The following is a 25,445-nucleotide window of genomic DNA, read 5'->3' on the forward strand; positions in this document are numbered from 1 at the left end:
ATGTCAAGGACGATAAATGAAACGGAAGGTGGAATATTAAAGACGTGAGAAGAGTCACAGAAGGAAATGTGGACTCATCTTAATGAGCGGGAGAAAATATTTCAGTCTTATGATGCACTCCACTTTATTACAGGATTTAATTACTTTTGACTTTCTCCTCCTAATGCGTTGCTATTATGGTGAAGTAGGATACAGAGATGAGGGGTGAGGAGGAGTCGCACGTGCGAAGAGAGGCATGCGAGAGAAGAGCAATTGGCAGAGGGCAAAGCAGAAAGTTCAAGCAAAGAGTGAGAGAGATAGAGAGAGGTAGAAGAGCAAGAATGCGGCGTAATACATGCGGCAGGATTGGAGGCCGCGAGAGAGCGTACCTACGCAAATGAATGTCTGGGCGGGGTGGAAAAGAATGAGATGGGATTACAAGGAGAGGAAAGTGGAAACGGCAGCAAAATTAAGACGGAAGTCAGATTATATGGCGATGCGTGTTTACGGTACGGACAAGGATCCATCTCGCTCGCATTTCGAGATGGGGGTAACGAAGGGAAAGGCAAAGTAAGGGAAATAGACGCCCGAAATGCCATTCAAATTACATGAATGAGGAAGGGGCCGGATTTAGAGAGTAAGAAAGGAACGGAGAGAGAGAGAGGTAGAGAAGGAGAGTTTTAACAGTTGGGGGAGAGGAAGAACAGGAAGGGAAAAAAACCAATGATGGGAATTTAACGCGATTCCCATCGGTACGAAGGGTGTGGAAAAGGTGCGCCGCAGTGAAGGCACCAAGCGGAAAGGGACGAAACAGGACATGAAGCGATAAATGGAGAAGGAGATTAGAGTTAGGTAATAATGGAATCGCTAGATGGAGATAGTATGCGAATGAAAGGTAAAGATTTTGAGATAATTGGATACTGCACAGAACATGCGGAAAGGCTTTGCGAAGTATACGAGTTTATTTTAGGATCAAGAAGGTGTCAAAAGCAGATTATCAAAAACGGAACGCATATCCATAATTGTAATAATGGAACTTCACACGATTGAAAAGTCAAGATGAAAGTACCTACTATTGCCCATTGCAGAATATTCATTGCAAAGGACCTATGAAAACAAATTCGCGAACAGAAATCCACAGGAGAATACCGATTTGTATATTTAATGGGCATAATGCAATCTTGTTCTAACCAATCGAATACCATATGTCAGAACATGAACTTCAAAAATAAGAACACAGAACTGAAAATGAGATATTAATGATGGTAGTATTTGGGATAGATTAATCCCAATAAACAGAAAAAATTAGGAAACCGATTCTTAGGATTCTAGACACTTAGTCCATTGCATACGTCCTTGCATTTATTGCATCTACAAATTAGAATGATGTAATGAGTGGAGTACGACGAACTGACGCACACCTCAGGTAGAAGCATTAAATAGCACTATTAATGGGAGATCCGTTGTGTTTTCAAAATTATTTAATGCATACTTCCGTTTAGCACGAATTAAGGCGATACAGGAAACAGAATTATGAAGCTAGGCGGAAATTTCGAATAGAAGAGGGATTACAGAGAAACTCGGCGTCCCCATATTTTTACTCTCATTGACATGGGCACTATGTCGACATAGACTTTCGATGATTCAGATAATCCGTAGATTGACTTCTCATCCAACAAAGGGATTCTGCAGTTTGGAGTGCTCTCATATTAAATTCACATATGAAAATAAATAAAAATTTAATTGATGAAACTGTACTAGTAAAGGTACGGGGCTCAAGTCCCCGCTGATAACTCTTATTTTGCCAATGCCCTGAAAAATAGATCCTAAATGGCACGCGAGAAATTATACTTTGAGTTCCAAGCATTTTACATCCGCATAGAAAAATACATTTAAAGTCTAATATGATGCAGCTGTGAGTAAGGATCTCTTATACAACAATTTTCTCCCTGATATTCGTTTGATTTTGGATATTCGTTAGATATTTCCAGATATAGGTTCTCTAATTATTCAAAACAGATATCCATCAAAGGAGAAGCAAAATCAGAGTCATTTTCATAGATTTAATGACAATGAGTTTAAACAAATTAACTTTATTGTCATTAAAACAAACACAAAAAATGTACATTTTTCTGCCAAAATAAGTTTAAATCACGACCAGTGTAGATGTACTCTATCAGTTTCAAGTCAATCTTTCGCATTATGTGCGTTCCACCCAAACTAGTCGTGATTCAAATTTAAATGAGTGGAAAACTACAAGTGATTTCTTTCTATTACTCTGGAATGGTTACGACAAAATTACTCGTTAATTACCCTAAAAACCCACCATTTTATCTCATTAATATCGTAATGCATATCTAAATTTGAATACAGCTTCGCACACTCTCCTCTGAAGTGTCTAAATCCATACGTAGAATGACGCACGGAGAGAGAGAGACAACGAACGATCCCAAGAGGAACACCACCGGAGGGGTTGAAACGCTGAGCGAGGGGTAAGAGCGTGATGATCACGATGAGAGTGTAATAGTGCCATGGGAGCTAATGAGTCTGTGGATCTCTGAGAGCAAGGGGTGGGTGGGCTTGGGGCACCCGGGCGAGTGTAACGTACAGTGGTTTGGTTTGACGCGGTGAGGCTTGCGGAAGAGTGTGGGATTGCATGAAAAGGGTGAGGACGGGGGTGGGGTGTGAGGGAGGATGGAAAAAGATGATGGGGGAGTCTGGAGTGTGGGGGGAAAAGCGGGAAGGGTGCCGAAGATTGGATTGAATGAGCAAAGTATGGGAGGTTGGAGTGGAGACTGAAGGCTTTTCGAGTGGTCTTTTATAGTGCCCAGCAGTGAGGGGGGGGGGGCTGTTGAGAGGCATAAAACACACGGGTGGGGGAATTGCATTGAACGGGGATGAGGGTTGGGGAGGAAGGAGAGAGGACAGGACCAATGAAGGCTACGCTGGGCCACTGCGCTGTGGTTGGAAGGATAGCACGTACAGGAAGGGAGATGGAGGGATGTCCGCGATCACGGCCGGGGTGGCTGGCTGTTCGCGTTCGATGCGACGTAAACGTGAACACGGCAGAAGTGGCCATCTATCGGCATCGCTATGTAAACGGAGGACATCGCATTTCAAATCTCGCATCATATTCCCATTAGGGCAGAGAGACAGAATTTTGCGGCGGGCTGATTTGAAATCCTCCCTCTCCCCCCCCCCTCCTTTCCCTCACACGACCGACTGACATCGATATGCAATATTAACGGAATTTCGGATGCTTCTCTCGATATTCCTGATCTCCATCGACGTCCGCTTGTCCCGGTCTGAAACCGAGTTCAAATCCCCGGACACCCAAAGGCTAAATCCATGCCGTGTGGTTTTCCGGACGCTGAAACCATCAGGGAAGGCACACAGGAAATACGAGGGAAACAGCCCCGCATCTACCGTGAATTTGTGCGTGAATTTCATGCGAAGTAGTTCTCAGCACGAGGTGAACCAAAGTCTCACCGATGTATTCGAATGTTGGGTTGTGTAGTTGTTAAAATTAAAAAGTAAAGTCCTCTAAGTTTAAGAGCCCATATGACAGTTGGAAGTACATTTCCAACCCAATCGTTTCTTAACTTTCCTCTTCGATTCTAAGGCCAAAAATGTTCAAGTTTTCCATGAGTCGTTTCTTATCTACATCTACGGTACACAATACCCTTCATGCTGCCGCAAGGACGCGTGGCGGGGGGTGTTATATCTCCAACCATGCATGCACAACATCAGTCCCTCTACGTTATGTTACCTCTACACAATTAGTTTGATCACGGCTCGAAAAATGTTTATCACCTGAAAGAAAGAACTTAATCTCTTACAGCTCTTTCGAGAAGAATGTAGTCTCTCCAGTGCTTTGAATACTTCTTCATTCTAAACTTCTCTCTCCAACGTTGTCTTTCTCGTAATTTTATTAGATTTAATGCAAACATCCAATCCAATGTCTCGCGTTACATTGTGTTATAAAAATATTACGTGGAGAACTGAGGCCTAAAAAGTGAGGACAACATGCATAAATTTTTCTCCTTTTCATCACACTATCAATTTGAGCAACTCAATATTTTATCGTTATAGCGTGTTCACCCCTCAATAGACCTTGTTTAGCTGTAATACCCAAGTGATTATAGAATTTTAGATATAGTTACTACTAAAGATTCTTCAGAAAGATTCTGCCCAGTTATTTCTATTTATCTCATTAAATTATTGGCAGGAGAAGAGCATTTTGTTCTAAATATTTAACTACCTTATAAATGCGATCATATAAGTATTGCCTAATTGGGCATATAATAAGTAATTTTACCATTCCCATAGGTTTCGCAAACGGCTTTCCATTAAACACATCATCTATTTGAGTTTTCCTTTCAAGTAGAAGTGCTGATTGAAGTAGAATAGTATCTGTATCATAAAATAAAATTCCATAAACATAAAGTGTAGGTCAGTTCTTCCGGGATCTAGCATTCTATAATCCACACTGATTTTTAAAATCAAAATATACTTACAATCGATACCATCCATGATCGACTGAATTATCTTTCAGAACCTTACTTATTATGGATAGAGGGTTATGAATAGCTGTGAGCCTCTCCTTCATTAACGTCTTTAAATTAATGTTTTATCCTATTATTTATTGTACGATGAGTGTGGGATTTAAGGATATTTTCTATCGTCTTATTCTGAACATATAATGAAAGTTGTGTGTGATGCATGGGTCCATGGAAAGCAACTCATATTTATTTTTTTATTTGTGCATTTATGTACCCTACAAGCCACCGCTAGGGTGCATGGCAGAGGGTGAATACATACTAGACTATTTTTTACCCGAACATGACCCTAACGCGGTCGGACAATGTTATCATGATCCCTTATCGTTCGTGGTAAAATGACCTCATAAATCTATCTTTTCTTCACATAATCTCTCTAATTTCATTGACATGCTCTCGCATACCGTAGTACGATCGGGGTAATAATACATTTTCAACATCACACTCATAACCCGGTAGCATACGGTAAGAGTATTTTCACTTAGTATTTTCGCTTGTACCACTTTGTGGTAGGGGGTGAATACACACCAGACTAATTTTGACCCGAATATTTTTACCCCTACCAGGGTAGGATAATTTTATTCTGATCTCTTATCGTTCGTGGAAAAAATGGCGACTTAAAAATATCTGTTCTAGACTTAATCTCTCTAATTTTGCTGGCATGATCTCGCATACTTTAGTACGATGGGGGGATAGTACATTTTAAGCTTCATTGCTGAAGAGATATCCTTCCAATTTATGCGAGAGGTTTAGCCTGTAATTCAACCTTCGAGCCGTGAGTGATTCCCAACCTAGCTCCACTAATATTTTTGATACGCTACTAAGTTTATCATAACAACGTTTTACAAATGAGCTCCACTATGCTGCATGCGATCCAATTTCGCAATCAATCCAACTTCGTGAGGATCCCGCATACTACGTATACGGGATGAGTATATTCTAAATGAAACCTAAACAGCGAAAGATAACATTTCTCTTTGAACTTTTCAACACATTTACCCAGTACTCTTCAAATAAATCCTAATTTTTCGTTTTTTGCCCACTTATTACTTTAGGGACGATATTTCACTATTTTTTTATGGAAGATTAGTGATTAGTATGTTAACGATATATTATATGACATTTCCATTTTAAAATGTTATTCTTTCATAATCTGGAGGCTGAATTTTCACCGGGATAGGGAGGTTTATTGACTTTAATGGATCTCAGCTGTTGTCCTGCATGAAATTATAAGCATCGAGCTTCAGTAGGCGTTCCACGCCGCCATATTAAGTACTAGTACACATTTCATGGAGAAAGTAAAGAAAATAAATATTGAGAATATCTTAGTGATAGTTATTTTTTGAGCTAAACTAAGGAGAAGAATTGACACCATTTGGAAACTATGATTTGCGAACTTAAACTTCAAGTGTGTTAAATCAAATAAAATAGTTAGGATGTTATAAGATGGAATACAAGGGACGCTATACCAATGAACTCTCCAATAGATTTTGTACGAATGTTAAGATGCATTAAAAGTTAAATTAAGGTATGCACACATGAATTAAAAATCTACTGAAAAATTTTCCGAGTTGTAAGTATTATAATGGTGAAATCAGCCAACAAAGTGTCCTCAGGAATGCTTTAAATACTTGAAGCTAAATCTTTTAATAGCGAGCAGAATTGTAAGAGAAAAGACTATATTGTAGACTAATTGAATTACTATTACGAGTTAAGAGAAATTCTGTTGCGGGAATGCAATCCAAAGTAGGATTTAGTGGAAATAAAAAATTAGAATGGTGACCTCCATAACCATATTAATAGCGGTATGTAGGTAAATAATATGGGTTGAAACTTGGTAACTACTCGTACAGGGGATCACTGTACTGTTTTTAAAGTAATACGCTGAATTTTCCATCTATTAGCTTTAGATTCCAAAGAGACAATTGCTAACTCTAGAACGCATTGCAATTCTCCTCAATTGCATGTCTTGAACTCATCAAATACAACCCACTATACTTTGGATGGAAAGTTAGATATAAGCGAAGGGGTAAAGAAGATTTTTGGCTCGAAGCCCATGAGCCCGTACTGCATTTGAACATGACGAGAAGTAGGCTTGTACGCTAGGGAGTACTTAAAATGTACTTTTCACTAGATGGACCGTTTCACGGAGCCTTCACAGGGCGGGGTAAAGTTCGACGTGTAATAGTTACCCCACCTCCTAGTTAAATGTTGGCAAGTTTCCACTCTAGTGTCAAAATCTAGCCCACCACTGGCTTTTCGACTGATCAATTATTTGGAAAACAAACATGAAACTCAAACCCAGTCCATAATCGATTACCCGATAATCGATTTTCCTTCCTACACGTCGTCCCTTCATAATCTGGCTAGGCTTCGAGTAAATTGGCGTTCGTTGGACCAATTCAAAGTCTATACGAGACCATTGATAGCAATGGGACCCAGAAAGTTTCGTAACAATCAGTTGTTGATGAACAGACTGGATTACTTGCCACCGGGGTCAAATTGGGTCTTTTAATAGATCTCTCTTACTACTTTCTGTGAATATGAGCAACAATACCCCCGAATCGTGCACACAACTGCTTTAATCATCAATCTCTATTTTGGGTAGCATATTCTGCTGCATGGCACATGCATATGGCGTGTGTTTCAGGGCAAGAATACACACCAGACTAATTTTTATCCGAATAGTTTTACCCCTACTAGGGTCGGACAATGTTCTTCTGATCTCTTATTGCTCGTGGAAAATATGACCAACTGTACGAAGACGTAACTGATAGAAAAATATGATGATTATTTTGGCAAGTATTGAACCGATAGAACCATTCTGCCGACTTTTTCTTAAGTATGAGAACCCCAGGAATGAAAATTTTCCTATCCCAATCGAGGCGACAAGCCCTTTTTCTGCATAATTTTCTTTCGATGACAGCACCATTTTTATCGCTGAATTACGCTAAAACCTAAAATTATTGTATTACCCGCGAAATAATTTGCAATAGCTGCAAAACTTACAAAACCAACCACAGACTTACTCGCCACGTCACCATAATAGTAGGATGTATTCAAAAGTTGTTGTCAATACGGATGGGAGGGCATGGGATGGGCATTAAAGAGGAATAAAAAATGGTAGTTATAGGTAAAGACATTTCCGAATGAAGCCCTTTATTAGCATGGGAAGATGAGAGACGAGGGAGTGTTTTAGGGCTATGGGGTCTGGGAAAGGGGTTGTTTGCAGAGAACTAGTTTGCTCGTTCCTGGTGAGTGTCTGAGCCGCTGCTACTGTCACAATAGTATCTTCGGTGGAGTTTGGCAACAACGGCGACTGAAGTCACGTCCGCGCTGCAAATGGAAATTGAGTGCTTGATTGGGATGGCCGAGAGTGAGAGGGAAGGATGGGGGAAAATTCACAACGCCCGACCACGCACGGCCCACACGCGAAGCACAGACGCACGACACACAAACACACAAACGTGTTCTAAATGACGGCGAGCAGGGATCTTTTCTAGATTTTTGCGACATTTTTTCCGATCCGTGTCCTCCAACCCGGCATTCTGAGTGCCATGGATAGCAGGTACTTTATCGTTTTTATTTGATCCTTAGGGTCTTTGCTACTCGATTTGCATGCATATGAGTGGGATCTTGTTTTTGGAAGAATCAATAGAATTGCAGTAAAGGTTATTAAAGAGTTCAAAACCGAAGCTTTGTATCGGATGTGAATAAAAAAAAGTCAATTAGAAGAGGAGGAGGAGGGAGATTGTGAATGACGAAGATTCAAAGGAGACCGCGTTAATTTGATAAAGATGAGTTCAGACTCATCAAAGAAGAATCACGTGGCAAAGAAGTGGGATAATTAAAAGTTTCTGAAGCACAAGCACGCCAGAATGCATTGCAAAATCCTTGTGGTGTTTTTCATTCGAAGGCTGCATGTATGCATATATTCGAGATACACACTAAAACCTACGCAGACCGATAAAATGAGACGAGAGTCACTCAATATCAGATTTAAACAACGACCTCCAGCATGAAAATTATCAAGACATTAAAGTGACAGAAGGAGTATAAGACTAGGTGGGGCTCACTTAATTGATGGGAATGGTATTCATAATATTCGAATATCATTTTAAAAGATAACTAGCAGGGCAGAAAAATATATCAGCCAAAATAGTAGTACTTGAGAGATGTAAAAAAATCAAATGGAAACTTGTTCAATATAAATCTTGTTCATCATTACTTTCTGGTAAATATTTACTATTAAAAACTACTAAAATATGCTTATTTAAATTAGCTAGATTTCCTTTTCGCATTCATAGGTAAAATCAACTAAATCTTAAAACTAAAACTTTAGTTCATGCAAGTATTTACACTAAGTCGATCGAAAAAAATCATCATCCACTGCATAGATACCAAATATCATTTAAGGCGCTCTTTAACTTTTAAAATTTCATGCTGTAGTAGGATATCTCTTAATTATTAAATTTCAATCTCACATATAACCCTCGGGTGAAATGTCAAGTTTTTTTCAATAGGACCGTAAGCCAGTAGTTCACCGAGACTAACCTTGCTTTGTTTAAATATGCAAACGGTTACAATCATGACGTTTTCGAGAATATAAAATTCGCAGTCACTTAAGCAAATGAAGATGGGAATATATTCATCTCATGAATGTCCTCCCGCTCTGTCTCCGTTTACATTCACCGGTAAAAATTTAGGGCACAAATAAATCTTGGTTTAATTTATTTAGATTTACCCTTCAAACATAGAATTGTAGAGTAATCGCAATACCTGTAATAAATGGTACGCACTGAGGCTATTAAATAGCCCTTATCATGAAGGGGCACTGTGATTTCTCTCGCAGACTTTTCGCCATCAGCGTTGCTCATTTATTCAAGCACTAGCCTTTCAGACCACTCCATGATTATTTAATGGCGGCTCCGTCTCAAGAGCTTGTAATTTTATTATTTCACCTCTCACAACATCCTGAATTCCTCTCCCTCCCTCAGAGTATTTCTCCTCCACTCACTATACGGTAATGTGAGCCTCAATTCTTCTCTCCCTATGTTTGGTGAACACGAAGAAGATTAAGCAAATATCCACCGAGAAAATTAAATTTCCATGGGGTCCCCTCAAAACACGTGCAAGTCAAAATCCTCAATATTAATTGGAAATTAATTCTTCAGATTGAATTTAAATGCCATGTTTATATTTTTTTCTTAATAAGATTTGCATTCAGTGATGTTTTAAATCATTTTCTTTTATGACCGACTCATACGTACGTCTTCATAGAGAAATCAGGGTAATAAGAATGGTTCTCTTTTCCTAAAACTAAGTGAATACTTTTATTTGATCACCACATTGATCCGTTATGGGTCACATATTTTTTCTTAATTAGCACAAAAAAAATGTTTTTTTCTTTAGCGGAATCCTTTCAAAATCTCTGCAGTCACCTATGAGCGATACTTAAATGAATGCTAGTTAAAATTTCCTAATTGGTCTGAGAAGAAAAATCAGACAGTGAGGATCCACACATCTGCTTTTCTGTAATCAATTCATCCTTTCCTTAATTCTTCAATGTGACAGCTATATATGTTCCACTCTTCACTTGATAGGTCCTCTTGCGTTCAAAAAAATTAAGAATTACGGTATTCCAAATCATAGCTTCCCCTATAAAAAGGACATTTTAATTTTAATGCCTAGAGGTGCACATCAATCCTCCTTTGTAACCAACCACTTCCTCTGGGGGAAAGGTCATCTTAAAGGTTTATGTAGCCTAAACACTAGACATGCATTGTTCCCCATGCAATTTCTACTTCATTATTTCAATTTACTTAACTCAGAACCTTACTGTGAACTACATTTACCAATAATCAAACCAAACACTTTTTTTCTCTTAATTCACTGTTATAAATAAATCGGCATACATTTACTCCCTCGAAATATTGATACTGATACATAAAATAGTTCTTAAAAATTTAGAATAAAAGCGACTTAACATGATTACTTTGCATGTTATGTACTTGATTTAATCCCAAACCTTAGGTGGCAGATAATAATTACCTTCGCATTGTGAGGAAACGTACATGCCCCAAGAAATACCTATCCCTATTCATTGTTATTCCAGAAGTAACCATGAATAACGCAAAAACAATTCTCTCATGTGCGCCTACTCGAGGGCAATATCTGCAAGTCTCAGGATAAATATTCACCACGGAATTTCTGCCAACCGACAAGTAACCACCGATTCGACCATTTTCGAGCGAGAGAGAGAGAGAGCTTCAACAAGAAGCAAACATTCGGACTCGACCCATCGCAGGCGTGGCCGGTGGTAATGGGCGATAAATGGGGGATAATCAGAGGTTTTTTCGGGAGCGTGGGACGGCGTAAATTGTCTCGAGTGAGTTGAGAGGTGCCCGAGAAAAAAGGGGTGGGTGATTGCGTGAGAGTGAATGAAACGAGAGGGTGACAGGGTTTTGTGCGGGAAGGGGAGCGCTGCTCTGTGTGGGAGGATGGCTGGAGAGGAGCCGTAAAGAGCGAGGCGTCACGGGGGTTCGGGCCCTGCAGGCGCCATCAAGTGGCAGGTCAAGAGCGAGGAGATGTCCGAGGGAGGGAGGATGATGGAATCGGAGGGGATGGGCGTGGGGGGAGAATGGGGCGAGCGAGTGAGTTCGTTCGGTTTGCGAGGGCGTCGCATTAAGGGGGGGGGGGTGCGAGGGTTGAGATTTTAGGAGATGTCGTGAAGGAAACGAGGGGTTCCCCCACCCCTCTTCTTTCGCCCGCTCTCTCCTTCGGGGGGGTCAGAAGTGGTAATGAGGGAAGTCTATGGCGGAGGGACGGGGGTTGACACTTGTGCGTGTGTGTGTGTTGGCCGCCGTCTCCCTCAAGAGGGCGAGGGTGCTTTTTCACTGCTCCCTCCTCTCCGCCAATCCCACCTACCTCCATCCTCTCTCCTGCCCAAGAGTGTCTCTACTTTCCTAGTATTTCCCCACAAACTGCCACTCTCGCACCCTCATCCTGCCCATGCCCCCAGTTTATGCCCCTTCGAATATCCTTTCTCCGATAAGGGATAATTGAAGGCAGGCCCTCTCTTTGATTCTGTAGAGCCCGGGGAATCGGCCACATGGGTGCCCAAAAGAAAAGTTCGCAGACAATGTGGATTTCTCATCAACAATTTATGTTACATCTGTATTTCGGCGGACGTTTTTTCCTGGAATTTGCGCGCATTTATTTATCTTGAGCACGCTTACAGCCTCATTTGTCGAACAAACAGAACCAAATATTGGGCGGAACAATTGTTTCGTACGAAGTAAAGTAATAGGAATTCGCTCTCATTCACCACTTCCATATTTTAAAAACGAAATTCTTTTTTTTTTGGGCTTAATAAATATTTTAAGCAATCAGATAATGAATTTCTCAGCCACATTCAACTCTTGGTAAAACCTATTCCAGCTGAACAAAATCGTTTGACTTTCCTCGTAATTATATTTATTTACCTGACTCAACATCTCTAGCGTTGGATTTAAAGGAACGATAATTACGGCCGTTCGAATATTATGGGCAGAATCAACCCCAGCCGTACTCTTAATAGTGGGCAAAGTATATGGTGGCTCTCCAAATTTCCCTCAAGAGAACGGCTGGGGTTGATTCTCTCCATAACGTTTCGAGCGTTGTTATCAAAGTCAATCAAATTTTATAATGACACAATGCTAAGAAAACTTGGGTCAATAAATGAATACGAGGAGGAGAAATTTTAAGTAAAATACGCATGTTCATCAGAATGCTAAATACTCAAACCATAAACACAGTAATCAACCCGAAGGTCGGTTTGGTAGGTGATGGTAGAGTTCGCCCAGTACTAAGCCCGACGGCGTGTGGAATGCACACGTCATGGTAGAGGGGCCAGTTCCTTTCCCTATGCCGGTTATGGCTTCCCAGGAAGATCTGGTACCCGAAAAATCACATAGCTTGGATGGAGCTGCAGGTTCCCCGAGAGGCTTGCCCGGGAGTCAAACCCGGGCCCTCCGGTCATTAGTCCAACGCTCTACGCCCCTGAACAACCGCAACCCACTGTTAAATATTTTTACCTCTAATAATTTTAGACGAAATTTTAAACTTTAATTTTTAACTCTGTTCATAACCACCCTATTTCGGATAAGAAGTATATTGTTTAGCATATTGGGATTCTTGAAGGGTGCTAATTCTATTTCTACTTGGACAAAGGTTTTGACTAACCCAAAAATGTTTTTGACCACACGACACTACCAAGATTTCAAATACTGGGTCACTCCAATTATGAGTAAGAAGAATCATATATCTTGCAGGGAAAAGAGAGTACAGTAAAGCTTAATCTAAGACCCAAATCTCTCTAACGTTCTCATCGAAACTGCTGGCCGCATCTAATTGAAATATGAAACTAAGGGGCAACTTATTACGCACGTGGGTTTTCTCAGATGTAGGGAAAGTTATCTAAATCTGAGGAATCGACCAAAAAGTACCCATCTGTGGAGTGAAAACGCGAGGATCTCAAGTTACCATTACTTCTCTCCAAATGGGAAAACACGCGGAATTCCCTCCTTTGAATAATTTTCCGAGAACACACAGTCCATCGTATTACCCAAAAGTCAACATCGTCATTGGATTTACTCCACGAAATACGGCATATGTCACGTGAATTATTGATGAAGAAGTAAACTCTCGGCATAATAATATCCTGTTTCAATTTCAAATAAATATAATCAAAATAAAGTTCAATTTACATTTTTTTTAAATATCGTAATTATAAAAAGTATTCAACGTCTCCATCGCCGTGGACCTTGACTTGGTGGAAGAGCTTGCGCGTCCTGATATTACCATGGCTCTAGGACCCCTACCAGGAGCATTTGTTTCCTGTTAGAGTAACCCAAAGGTCGAAGGGTAGAAGCCAAATGAAAGGCTGTCCGCGCAGCGACTGTTCCTCATTGAGGCGCATGGAAACGTGTTTAACCCTAGGGGGCGTCCATTTGAGTGATGGTGCTACGTTTAAAACGCTATTGAGGAATGAAGAAGGAAACCACCTCAATAATTATCCCATGAAACGATGACTGTTGTGATTACCAGACTGAGACCTGGCAGCAACGGCCCAATGCATATCATTCTCGAGAGCGGGTGAGACAGACTTCCGCGGTCGTCATCTCACAAAATACATGCAAAGTGAAATCGACAGCAGTAACAAAGGAGACTCCGAAAATAACCGCTCCAGTTAGAATGGGGACTTGAAATGTTAGGACGATGTTAAGGATAGGGAAAGTGGGAGATGGAGAGGGGAAATATAGATATTTTAGGTGTATGTGGGGTGAGATGCAAGGATAGAAGGGATTACTGGAGTGATAGGTACAGAGAGACATACAGCTGAGGGAATGAGAGCCAGCAAGGGGTTGTCATAATATTAAATAAAAAGGCAGACAGAAGCGCAGTTAACATAAAACAAGCAGCGGATAGGATATTGCCGGTAGAGGTAAAAGCAGAACCAACTAAGTTGGTCGTTGTCTACGTATACATGCCACCGAGAAACCATAAAGAGGAAGAAGTCAATAGGACATACGAACAGTGAGTGGATATAGGGTGTGTTCCTTAATGGAAAAAGTTGATAGTGACTGGAAAGCGACAGTGAATGAGGGAAGAGATGGTGCTGATGCAAGGGAAAACGATTTACGAACAAGGAATGATCTACCCTAAACGGTAGAGTACAAATAATAATTATTCATCGTTTAAAAGACTATTTTCAATTATGCGAATAATGATATGAAGAACAAGTTATTTTGCATTCATTTTTTGACATCTTAAGTATTCCTTCTAGTTATAATATTACAACAGCATTATATAACTATATTGCATTTTTAACCAGTGAGATAATTTCACCTCGAGTTTTAAGTTTTTCCTAGCTGGCGAACTTCTGATATTTATCTAACTCCCAATGGTAATTACCAATCTCATTTAACTGGTATTCCTACGCTAAATGGCTAAAAGGAATAAAAGATAGGGTCAACCAATTTTTCTCAAAAAGAGAATCATCGCAGGTCGTAATATGTACGACAGTGGCAATGAAACATTTAAAACATAAACACAATTGAAACGGCACTAAAAATCTCCCTTCCCGGTACGAGAATCGGTAGCAGAGAAGCATGAAAATTTACAAATTTTGATTTACTTGGGAAATTAACTTTTTTCTGGTCTCAGTTCCCATTAACTAGAAGATATGAAAATATTCAATAACATTATATATGAGACAATATAAAAGGGCAACCATAATCTGGTCTCCATTTAATACTTTTGTAAATACGCCGAAATAGATTAAAATAGAAAAAAATATTAATAGTATTTTATCTTATTACATGTAATATGAAGTTAGCATACATATATCAATGAAATAGTTTACTTTCGTTCAATTAATTCAAATAAAAATATCTATCAGATTCCGTCATGGAAATTAATTTAGAAGCGAATTCTGGAGTACTTTTGAGCCAGGCTTCTTGCTGTATTGACCGAACTTTTGCCTCATGAATGAATTAGCACTCTCAGTAAATATTCAAAACACCTCGGGACTTCAGCGTAAATTTTGAACCCTCACTATAGGTTACCCTCAAGTAGATGCACGGAGAGTGAATCCTTTATCTTTTAATGAGTTGGTCTGATAATGAAGAATCGTCCTGAGGTTATAGTAATAAGATCAACTGCTATTATTTCATATTTATATAAATATTTCATAAAAACTTATACATTATATGGCATATTCTATTTGAAATCGTGAACTTTCTTAGGTTTACTTCAATTTGGTTCTACGTACATTTACTAGAGATTTTTATCCAAGGGCAGTTTTCAGCGGGAATCAACAAAGTCATACTAACACCAATACTTTCTTTCTCTTTATGTGGTAGAAATTAATTGATAGTCTATTATTTAAAGTAGGTTTCGGATGGACACAGATTAAATACTGATACATTTCTAAGCTTTGCTTAACAATAAACAACCTGACACCCTTACTAAAATATGTGGTTCTCTAATTCCGCATACATTCTGCTTCCCTTCATTTCGTCCAAAACGCATATCCTTTTATTCCCTCTACCTCGCTTGTCTAACGGAAGTCGACCTCTATCGCAATATTCGACATTCCATTCCCAACAACATGCTCTCCATCCACCTTTCCTGCCTTGTTTGGATTTCTCCCAACAAATCTCTTTCTTCCGCCACCAGGTCTAGTGCTACCGCGTAAGTTTTCCATACCAACCTTTTTACTTTTTCCATTCTCTTTCACACCTTCGTCCAAGAAGCCGTAATCTACGCTTATTATCTTGTTTCAGCGACCACGTTTCCATGCTGAATAATTGTGCTGTTAGTGCTATAAATAAGTCTTTCTAGATATAGTTAGACAATGATCTAAATTTTTGCAATGAAGCAAAGGGCTTAGGGTTGATTCATTACTATATGTGTGACGCGTAGTACCGCAGTAAAGAAAAAAGCTAAGCGCTAAAGTTAACGCTGGCCCAAAATCAGTGAATTTCAACATGCCGTGACCATTCATTGCGATCCGAGTTTATTACTAGTTGACTGTGGGTACTTATTCAGGGAATCCTTGTTCCATGACATCCAAATATCATTTACTCTTAAAGGAATGTTAACAGAATTGAAGTAAGAATTACACCGCATAATAAGGAGCCTTGGTGGCGGAATAATACAGAGGTTGGATCACTGAAGAGGAGGTACATGAACTATTGCAGCAGTGAGCTTTCACGCTGAATGAGGCCTTAGCAAAAGATTTTCCTCTTCCCCAAATTATGATCATTTATTGTTGTCCGGCCATCATCCCTTTCGGCCAGTTTCCTCATTCCCAGAATATCACGCACTTTCTTTCACGGTCTCCATGGCGTTCGTCCCAAATTCACCTCCTCCTTCCTCCTCTCCGCTCCAGACCACGAATCCAGGAACCGCCTACACTTTAGCCTCCCCCCTACCTACCCCTCCTCCCTCGCTCTCTCCTTCCTCCAGTCCCTTCCAAACGAGATAAATAATGCACCCACTCCACATCATCCCAAAACTGGACAAGTGGATCTCTGGTGACGGAAGGCGATAAAGTAACGTGAGGGAAGCATAAAGAAAATGGAATGGCTAAGGGAGTTGGAAAACAACGGGGAGGCGAGGGCGAAGGAGCAATAACAGAGAAAAAAACAAAAAGATGGAGAGATTGCGCAAGGAGTAATAATCCTTATTATAATGAACAATGAGTGTTTTTAGGGACGATGCGAAGTTAAATCTCACATAGAATAAACACTGGTCATTTTACGACATGGCCCTGTGCGTAATAGCCATTACGGCTTCCACCAGAGATAAACAGCTTCAGATTTGCACAAATAGTTACCAGAGATCTTCAGTTATCGATATTCTCGGCACTTTGAAGCCTCAACTTATCTAAAACATCACAGGGGAAATGTTTGACATAACTTAGCAAATTAAAACCTTTTTCGGTTAATTCGCCAAAGGTCTATGTATATTCTGAATAATAGAAGACTGAGATTAAAGGTACACCATTGAATAATTTTAAAATATCATACACTTTTAATCAATTTTAAATCATAATAATAGACTGTGATAGAGGGAAGAACGTTAGACAGGCGAGATAGGGGAAGAAAGGTACTGCAACCCTGGACGAATCGAAGAGAGGTATAAAGTATACGGAATTGAAAATCAGTTTGACGCGGCGTGGGATATCAGGTGGTATCTTTTGAGCGGAGATGGAAAGTGTAGCGATAATATCTGTGTCCGTCAAAAATTTTAATATGTGTACACCAGACTACTAATAATAATAATTAATTCTATGCCTGGTGAGTTTACATGCTTTATCGTTCTTTCAGAATCGAAATCTTAGCTTCCAGATGGAATTTTTAAACTCAAACCTGCATATCAATGTCATGAAATCATCTTTTACTGTAGCTCCTAAGGGGTTTGAATTACGCAAAACGTTACACAGGTGAACTAAAATTTCATGAAAAATTACCTTAAGATTTGGGTTTCACATATTACGAGTATCTTTTATCTTATCCTTCATAGTCTTTATATCAATATTATATATTCTGTGTATATTCATATTAAAATGGAAATCTCATTAATTTTGGGATAATAATGTTTGTTTATAATTTTTATATCAAATTGACGACAAATAAAAAGTATGTGAAGATCATTGTGCTTAACTAAACAAATTATTCAGCGGGAGACAGGGATCCTGATACAAAACACAGTCCAGGCGAATGATTTTTGTGAAATTTTCGTTTTTTTGTGGACCGTTGAGTGATTCCGCTAACGCTCTTAATGATATTTTTTGCAAAATAATGTACGAAATATAACGATCGGAATATTAGATGTATTTTTTTAAATATTTCAATGCACACGAAAGTTAACTACATCTTATAATTTCTCTATGCTTCGAACTATTATAATGCAAAAATATGAACTACAGGTAAAATTATCACGAAATTAACCCACACATAACAATTATGATTGAGCAATCAAATTAACATTCTACTCTGTATAAATTGACTTAAACGGAAGCTACTAGGGGTAAATATCGTATTCATTGGTGACGAAATCTTCCATTAAAATTAATGTTAATCCTACAGTAAATTATGAACATGCTAAACGAATCTAATTGTAATCTTCGTCGGTCATATTTCTATTAAAAGCCTCTCCTGCAAACATTACGAATGAAAAAATCCTTAAAATGGGCTTAATGCAGGAATGGTTGTCGTGGCTGTGCTTGCATTACAGACAGGACTTCGTGTCACGGGAGAGAGACGCCTGTGATGGATCTCATGGACTCATTCCATCAAACCATGACTCGAAAGACAATTAGCGCGAAATTAGGAACTGCTACCAAGTGTAGCGATGTAAGAATTTCCATGAGGAAAGAAGACTATCGATGAATTCCTGCCAGACTAAATTACTTTAAATTACTGATAGTTTTCACTGTATTCAAAATTACCATTGAATGCGAATCCACAATCCCGCTTAATCATAAACTAAGGGAGATAGATTCCAGGACAGATAGGTACAAATACTCATTCTTTCCCCGAACAATCAGAAATCATAATAGTAAGGAACCGAAGTCACTTTAGAAATATTGAAAATATTGAATTTGCAAGTCGGAGCAAAGTTAAACACTGCAAAGCTGTTAGGTATACTTTCAGGTACATGTGTATGTAAGATGTAGATCGAGTGCTTGCATGTGTGTGGGGTGTAAGTGTTCATGCATGAATGCATGCCATGTTTTTGTTTTTAGTGGATGTATGATTTTGTGGTTATTGCATGCGGTTTTTTTTCTTTTCTAAATTACGGGTGGTGTCCTAACACCCCCCGCCACACTCTCTTGCGGCGGCTTGCGGGGTGTTATGTAGATGAATCATCTCTCAAAGTGGAGTGCCTTTTTCTCTGTACAAGCATAAATCAAATTTTCCGGTAGTTATGGGCACGCGGTGGTCACGAGTAAATAATTTTATAAAAATAATACATTTCTATGGAGTTAATTTCAGCATGATATTTCTTTTTCAGTGTTTGTAAATTTCAACTGGGTGTACACATCAAAAGAGTAAGCTTTTAACCTTAACACTTGGGTTAAATGTTATGCCAAAACACAATAATAATCCGTACACGGAGCATATCCTTAAATTTTACTCAGCAGAACAAAAACGCTTGTCACTGCTAATTTCATTAGGCAAGGATGTCACCATTATTTAAAATCACATTTTCAGCTATAAAGAAGGCCAAATGTTCTCAACTCTGATGGAGACTGATTCCAATTCCATTCACTCTTTTATAACCTATCCCAATTTTGTAATGTCAGCCATGAATCGTACGGCCATAATTTTACAATGAGTATCTTAAACAAATATACACATCACGGCCGAATTACTTTCAGCACTCCACCCACATTACGTAAATTCGATTTTAATTTGCCTTTTTCTTTATTTTTATACCCTGCAAGCCACCACTAGGGTTTTTGGCGGGGGGTGAATACTCATCAGACTAGTTTTTACCCGAACATGACCCCACTGCGGTCGCACAATGTTATTATAATTCCTCATCGTTCTCATGGAAAAAATGGCAATTTAAATGTTCTACACTTAATCTCTCTAATTTTATTGGCATGATCTCTCCTACCGTAGTACGATGGGTTGATACAGTATATGATTAATATTTCGCATGATTCCATTCCATTGAATATACGAGAGCTGTCTTGGAATTAAATTGCGTTTTGAAATAAAATATGAACCCAGCGATAAGACAAATTTTTATTATGTACACTTCTTTAACTATTTTTCTACATAGTCGCAATTCAAAATGAGGCATTTATCATAACGATACGCAAGTTTTTCAATTCTATCTTTGAAGAAATCCACCTTCTAACATTTTAACCACTTTTTTAAACCAGCTTGCGATTCTGCGTCACTGCCAAAGCGCTGTGTTGGAAGCCATGCATAGCTAGAGATCCGCAATCGTAAATTGGCAATTTTCACTCATTTTCATGTCGATTTTCACCGTCAGTCCATCTGTCACAAGGCTAAGTTAACCACTGTGGTCTTCATTGTGAACATTGTTGCGCCCATTTTTAAACTGAATACCCCACTGCCTCACCCCGCGTTCATTTTCATTCATCATTCCACCTCCATATACTTCCCAAAGTTGCCTATGAATTTCAACTTGCTTGTGGGTTTCGCCAGTAAAAATCTAACCACAGATTGCACTTCACAAATCGCGGGGTTTTCAATTGCAGCGCACATTTTAACAGTTTTAAGCACACAGTTTTAGCAGTGAACAAAGTAGAAGAGCCAGAGTCTGCACAGTACCACAGCAGGATGTTTACTAAATGTAGCGACGCATAGAGATCAAGATGGTGGCTCTAGGCATGCCCAACGCCACGTTAGACTGAAACGTAAGTTACCTAATGGACAGACTTCGAAATGTCAGAATATCAGCTCTACAACTAAATATCTTATTTAGGACAATTATCAAATTTAAGTCTATTATTTGGTTAATGCATGATAATCGTATCAACTTACTTTAACATACACAGATTTCTCGCTCTAGTGTAATGGAGGCAATGCATGAAAACTGGGTGTAAATCGCCTTACCTAGTAATTAGTAGTATGTCACCTAAAAATGTAGCCATCGGGAAACTTGAAGAAAAGAATTCTGACGCAGACTTTTTCCTTTTATTTTGAACTATTCTCCGTAACAATAGGCGAACGATCCAATTGGGCTCTATATCCCATGCTTCCTGACGACAGAAAATGAAATGCGGGGACTATGGAAGCGGGCATCGGAAGGAGAAAGCAGAAAGTTGGTCACGCGAGAGACGTAAGCGGGAAAGAGATATGTGCTTGCGGAAAGAAGTGTAACGCAGGGGGGAAGAGTGGAAACGGCATCAGGAGGAATGCGTACGGGGGAGAACCCTATGGAATGAGCAAGGGCCAGCAGTGGAGAGAGACAGGTGAGAGGACTGTAGGGTGCGAAGGGCAAGGGAATTTAAAAGGATTGCGAAATGGGAACTTGAAATGGAAGGGCCGTAAAGAATGAGAGGGTGGGGGAGTTAAAGAGGTGCATAAAAATAAAGGGACGTCACGAGGAGGGCCGGAAAGAAAAGAGCAGAAAGAACCGAACCGAAGAAATATTTCTTCTCCTTTAAGAGACTGGAAGAAAGGGAGGAAAAAGACCGTTTTCACAGGTAAAGAAGGGAAAGGCTTTTCCAAAGGTGGAGGGACAACAATTGGATGCCGACCCCTGCCTCTTCCGAGGAGCAGTCCTTAAAAACCCAACTCGGCATTTATTTCCCGTTCCTTTTTCTCTCGCCACTTCTTTTTCCAAACACTTCTATTCTCTTTCGTTCCCTCATCGCCATTCTCACTCTTCCTTAATATTACTTCCTATCCTACCATATTTATTCCCTTTCAACTCCAAAGGAAAACTTAAATTCCAATAAAGGATGTGCCTACTTAAGTATAATAATAAAAAAAATTTCTTACCCTTGACATCGGCTTCTCACAGCATCAGATTTTTTCGCACTTGAAATCACGCTGATATTTTAATGCGATAGCCCTCCTGCACCTTGAAATTCCTCGACACAAATGGTATTATACAGATAAGACTATTAAAATATTGAAATGTTGCGACCCACGATCAACGTGGGAATGTTTAGATCCCAAGCTTTCCACTGGTAATAGAACGGGGACAACAATTACCGCAGGTATTCGTAGTGATATGATGACTCTGAGGTGAGTTTCGAGTTTGTGCACGTACCTATCGGGAGAATTTTGTGGCTAAATCGCTTCCCTCGTGCTGCTGCGAACATCTTCAACTACGCTTCTGAAGGCTCGCCGTAACCCCATAGAATCGTCGAATGATAAGAATCCCCTGTACGCACTTAAAACTTGGAACCCACCATAGCGTCACTTCGCTCCTATAGCAAGAACTTGTAAATGCAACGCCGCTATCACTATTGCGGACTATAATATTATTCCGTAAAGCTCCCAGGGTACATTGCTAAGACTGTACCAAGCACGAGTTTGAAAATTGCTCTGTCCAAGATTATGCAACGTAAATACCGTAATATACGGACAGATTCATTTAATACCATACATAATGCACGCCACCTTAAATTAAGCATCAGTGAGAGAAACAACGATAGTTGTGCAGCTGTGCAGGTATATGGTTGGTAAGCAAATGTGACCAGTGGCGAAGGTAGTTGCTGGTGTAGAATCGAAGACAGGAAATGTGGATTGGACGGAGGAGATAGAGATAAGCAGCGGGAAGTTAAAGGCTATAGTGAAAGGGATATCACTAGCCAAAGGGAATATAGGGAGAAAGAAAATATGTAGGCGTTTTGGGTAATGAAATGGGAAAATATATTAATCTGCGAGGAAGATTGTATCGTGAAAATAGGCGAAAAAATGGTTAAGAAGTCAAAGCGAGCCTCCTGAGTTCCCATATTTCAATAGCAGGAGGAAATTGAACAAATTATTCAAGATTGGTAGCACTTATGCTACATAATAAACCAATTAAGTGTATGGTCGATTAACTCTCTTGATCCATTGACACCATTGACTTGTTCTTAATGTTGATAAGGTTGGTGCTTGGATTAGAATATTTAAAGTTGAACATTTGCATTAGAGTCCGATGATCATTTCTATGATCAAACAATGCGTATTGATAATTAGTACCACATAATTCCCATGACCACTCATACAATTTTCAATATAACTTATACATACCCTGCGCCTGTGGATGTCAAACCGTAGGATATGGAGGGAAAAATAGGTGAATCAAATACTCTCTGGATATAATAGTGAATTAATTCATTCTATGAATTAGCCAATTTCTTTCAGAGTATTCCTCTTTTCTATTTAACAACGGGCAATATGCTCTGGATGTTATATAGGTAAGGGGTTTAATCATTAATTACCGTTCCCATCACTCACTAATTCAGAGTTTTTGGACTTAAATGATGCAGTTCTTTATTTATCTCTTGCCGTAACTGATTCGGACTCCTTTGATTCCATTCTACCATATTGTCTAAACTTTCAACGTGATTATTTCGAGCTACAAAAAATAAACAAGCCAATAATTTCTCATTTCCATTGATTTTGAAGAATTAAAATAGCTGAATCTATCCGCAATTTAAACTTCGGAGGATTGCTTGGTTCCCAAAGGACATACCAACGCAAATATGATATAGAGCCTACTATAATCAGCACGGTACATGTGACACTTTAGACCGTTTTGATCGTTATTCATGCAAAAAAAGACGTAATTTTATCGGAAGCTACTGCGAAACTACACCTTCCCTTCACCAAAGTTCGAACAATACGAATAGCAAGCCAAGCTCTCCTTCCGTCGCACTAAGTTAAAAACCAACGACCATTGGGGGTTAAAATGGGCTCGCCTGCAGGGGCACTGAAGCGATATTACCATCAAATATTACAAAATTCCTTGCATGTTCATACTTATGGCACGCCGTAGGGCACGTCCTAGTCCCGGAATAATAAGCTTTATTCTTCTTCGGCTAATATCCGCATTCCCTTCCCTCTCCAACTTGTTCTTCTCAAACCGTTTTCCTCTACTCTATCCCGTCTCCCTCCTTCTCTCCATTTCGCTCCGTCATTCGGGTTGGATTGCTGAAAAATATGGCAGTAAAGGTCATAATGCATGGTTTGCGTAGAAATATGGCTCTGCTCTAGCTATCTGGGATCCTCTAGCGCGAGTGGAAAGATGAAGGAGGTTCTCCCGGGTGATGGACGGAGTTTTGGCGGGAGGAAAATTCCAGAGTGGTGGAAGTGGGGGACGCTGAGGAGGAAAAAACGGACGAGGAGGGAAGAACGAACGAGGAGGGTCGAGTGAGGAAGATGGGTGGAGAATGAATGACACCAAGAGGTAAAAGGGATGTGTTTTTGCATCACGAGATCTCTTCCGATGTTATGAAACGTAATATTGTTAAAACAACATTAAGGTTCTTTATAATCGTAAAATAATTATTATAATTAATATTTTATTGAACATATATTACTTAAGGTCGAAATCAACCATTAAAATAATGTAATGAAATATTCATTATAGATAATTTTTACTGGGCGGCGGAAAAAAGTAAAAATAAATCAAAAGTTAATATTTTGTTAAGATGTTACAGGATGGAAGAGAATTCATGAATGAGAATAGGAAATACATATTGTGAACGGGGGCGAGGTGGTATACTAGCAGTGCGTCCAACTAGCAAACCAAAGGCCGTTGGTCCCATTCCTCGAGAAGCCCAATTATCTTTTTGTTATTTGTTAATTTATTTTTGGCAGACTTAATGCCCTCGCAGTTTAGCAAGTTTTCGTGATGGAATGTGTGTGTGTGCGCGTAATTATGTGTAAATATACAGATGTATATATATACGAGTATTGCATACATACATAAATATTTGTGTGTGCATATGTTTATGTATATATATATATATATATATATATATATATATATATATATATATATATATATATATATATACATACATACATACATACATATATACATACATATGCATACACACATGTACAAATGTATATACAAAATCAGTTCAGCAAAGAAAGGTAACAGTTCATTCTACCAATGGAACAAACTATGATAAAATTGAGCATATTATCTCTGTAAAATGTATGGTAATCTGACATCGAGAAAAAATTATACTGATGGATAATTAGATTGATTAATTCAAAATATTTCAAACTTCCAGCAAAGGTCAATGTCAATTACGTAACAGATGTATACGTTAACAGCAGTACATCTGGAAAAGGTTGGAGCAGAAGGGATACGAATATGGAAATGGAGAGTTTCAGTGCAGATGGAGTTTGCAAGGGACACGTGGTGGAACCTTAAAACCCTACCATATTTAATTCTTAGGACGGGCACGAAGGAAATGGTGAGGGCGATAAATTGATAGAGTGGACAGCAGGGACAACGAGGTCTCGGTTGAGGGGGGTAAAGATCAGTGGTGGAGGTCAGAGAGAGAGAGAAAGAGAGATAAAAAGACCAGAAAGAAACAATGTAATAAAGAAAGAATAGGCAAGACGGAAAAAGAGAATGGAAGGGCAAACGGAAAAGGGTAGGAAGAATAAAAGTTGTGCGGTCAAGTGTATGGCAACAATGGGGGCTCTCCTTGCGTCGATGAAGGATGGAGAGGGCGTGGAGTCGGGGAAGTGGGGTGGATGCGATAAACAACGAGTGAATGGCAAAAAGTTGCGAGTATATGAGGGGGAAAAAGGGTGAGGCGTGGGGAGGGTGAGTCGGGCTTTGGCTCCGCTGGTGTGAGAGTGGGTGCGGGGAGGGGAATGGGTGGAGTTGCCGAGAGAAATGGGCAGGGAC

The sequence above is a fragment of the Hetaerina americana genome, unplaced genomic scaffold (assembly GCF_022747635.1).
Source record: "Hetaerina americana unplaced genomic scaffold, ioHetAmer1.1.p SCAF_10, whole genome shotgun sequence".
Classification (NCBI taxonomy): Eukaryota; Metazoa; Arthropoda; class Insecta; order Odonata; family Calopterygidae; genus Hetaerina; species Hetaerina americana.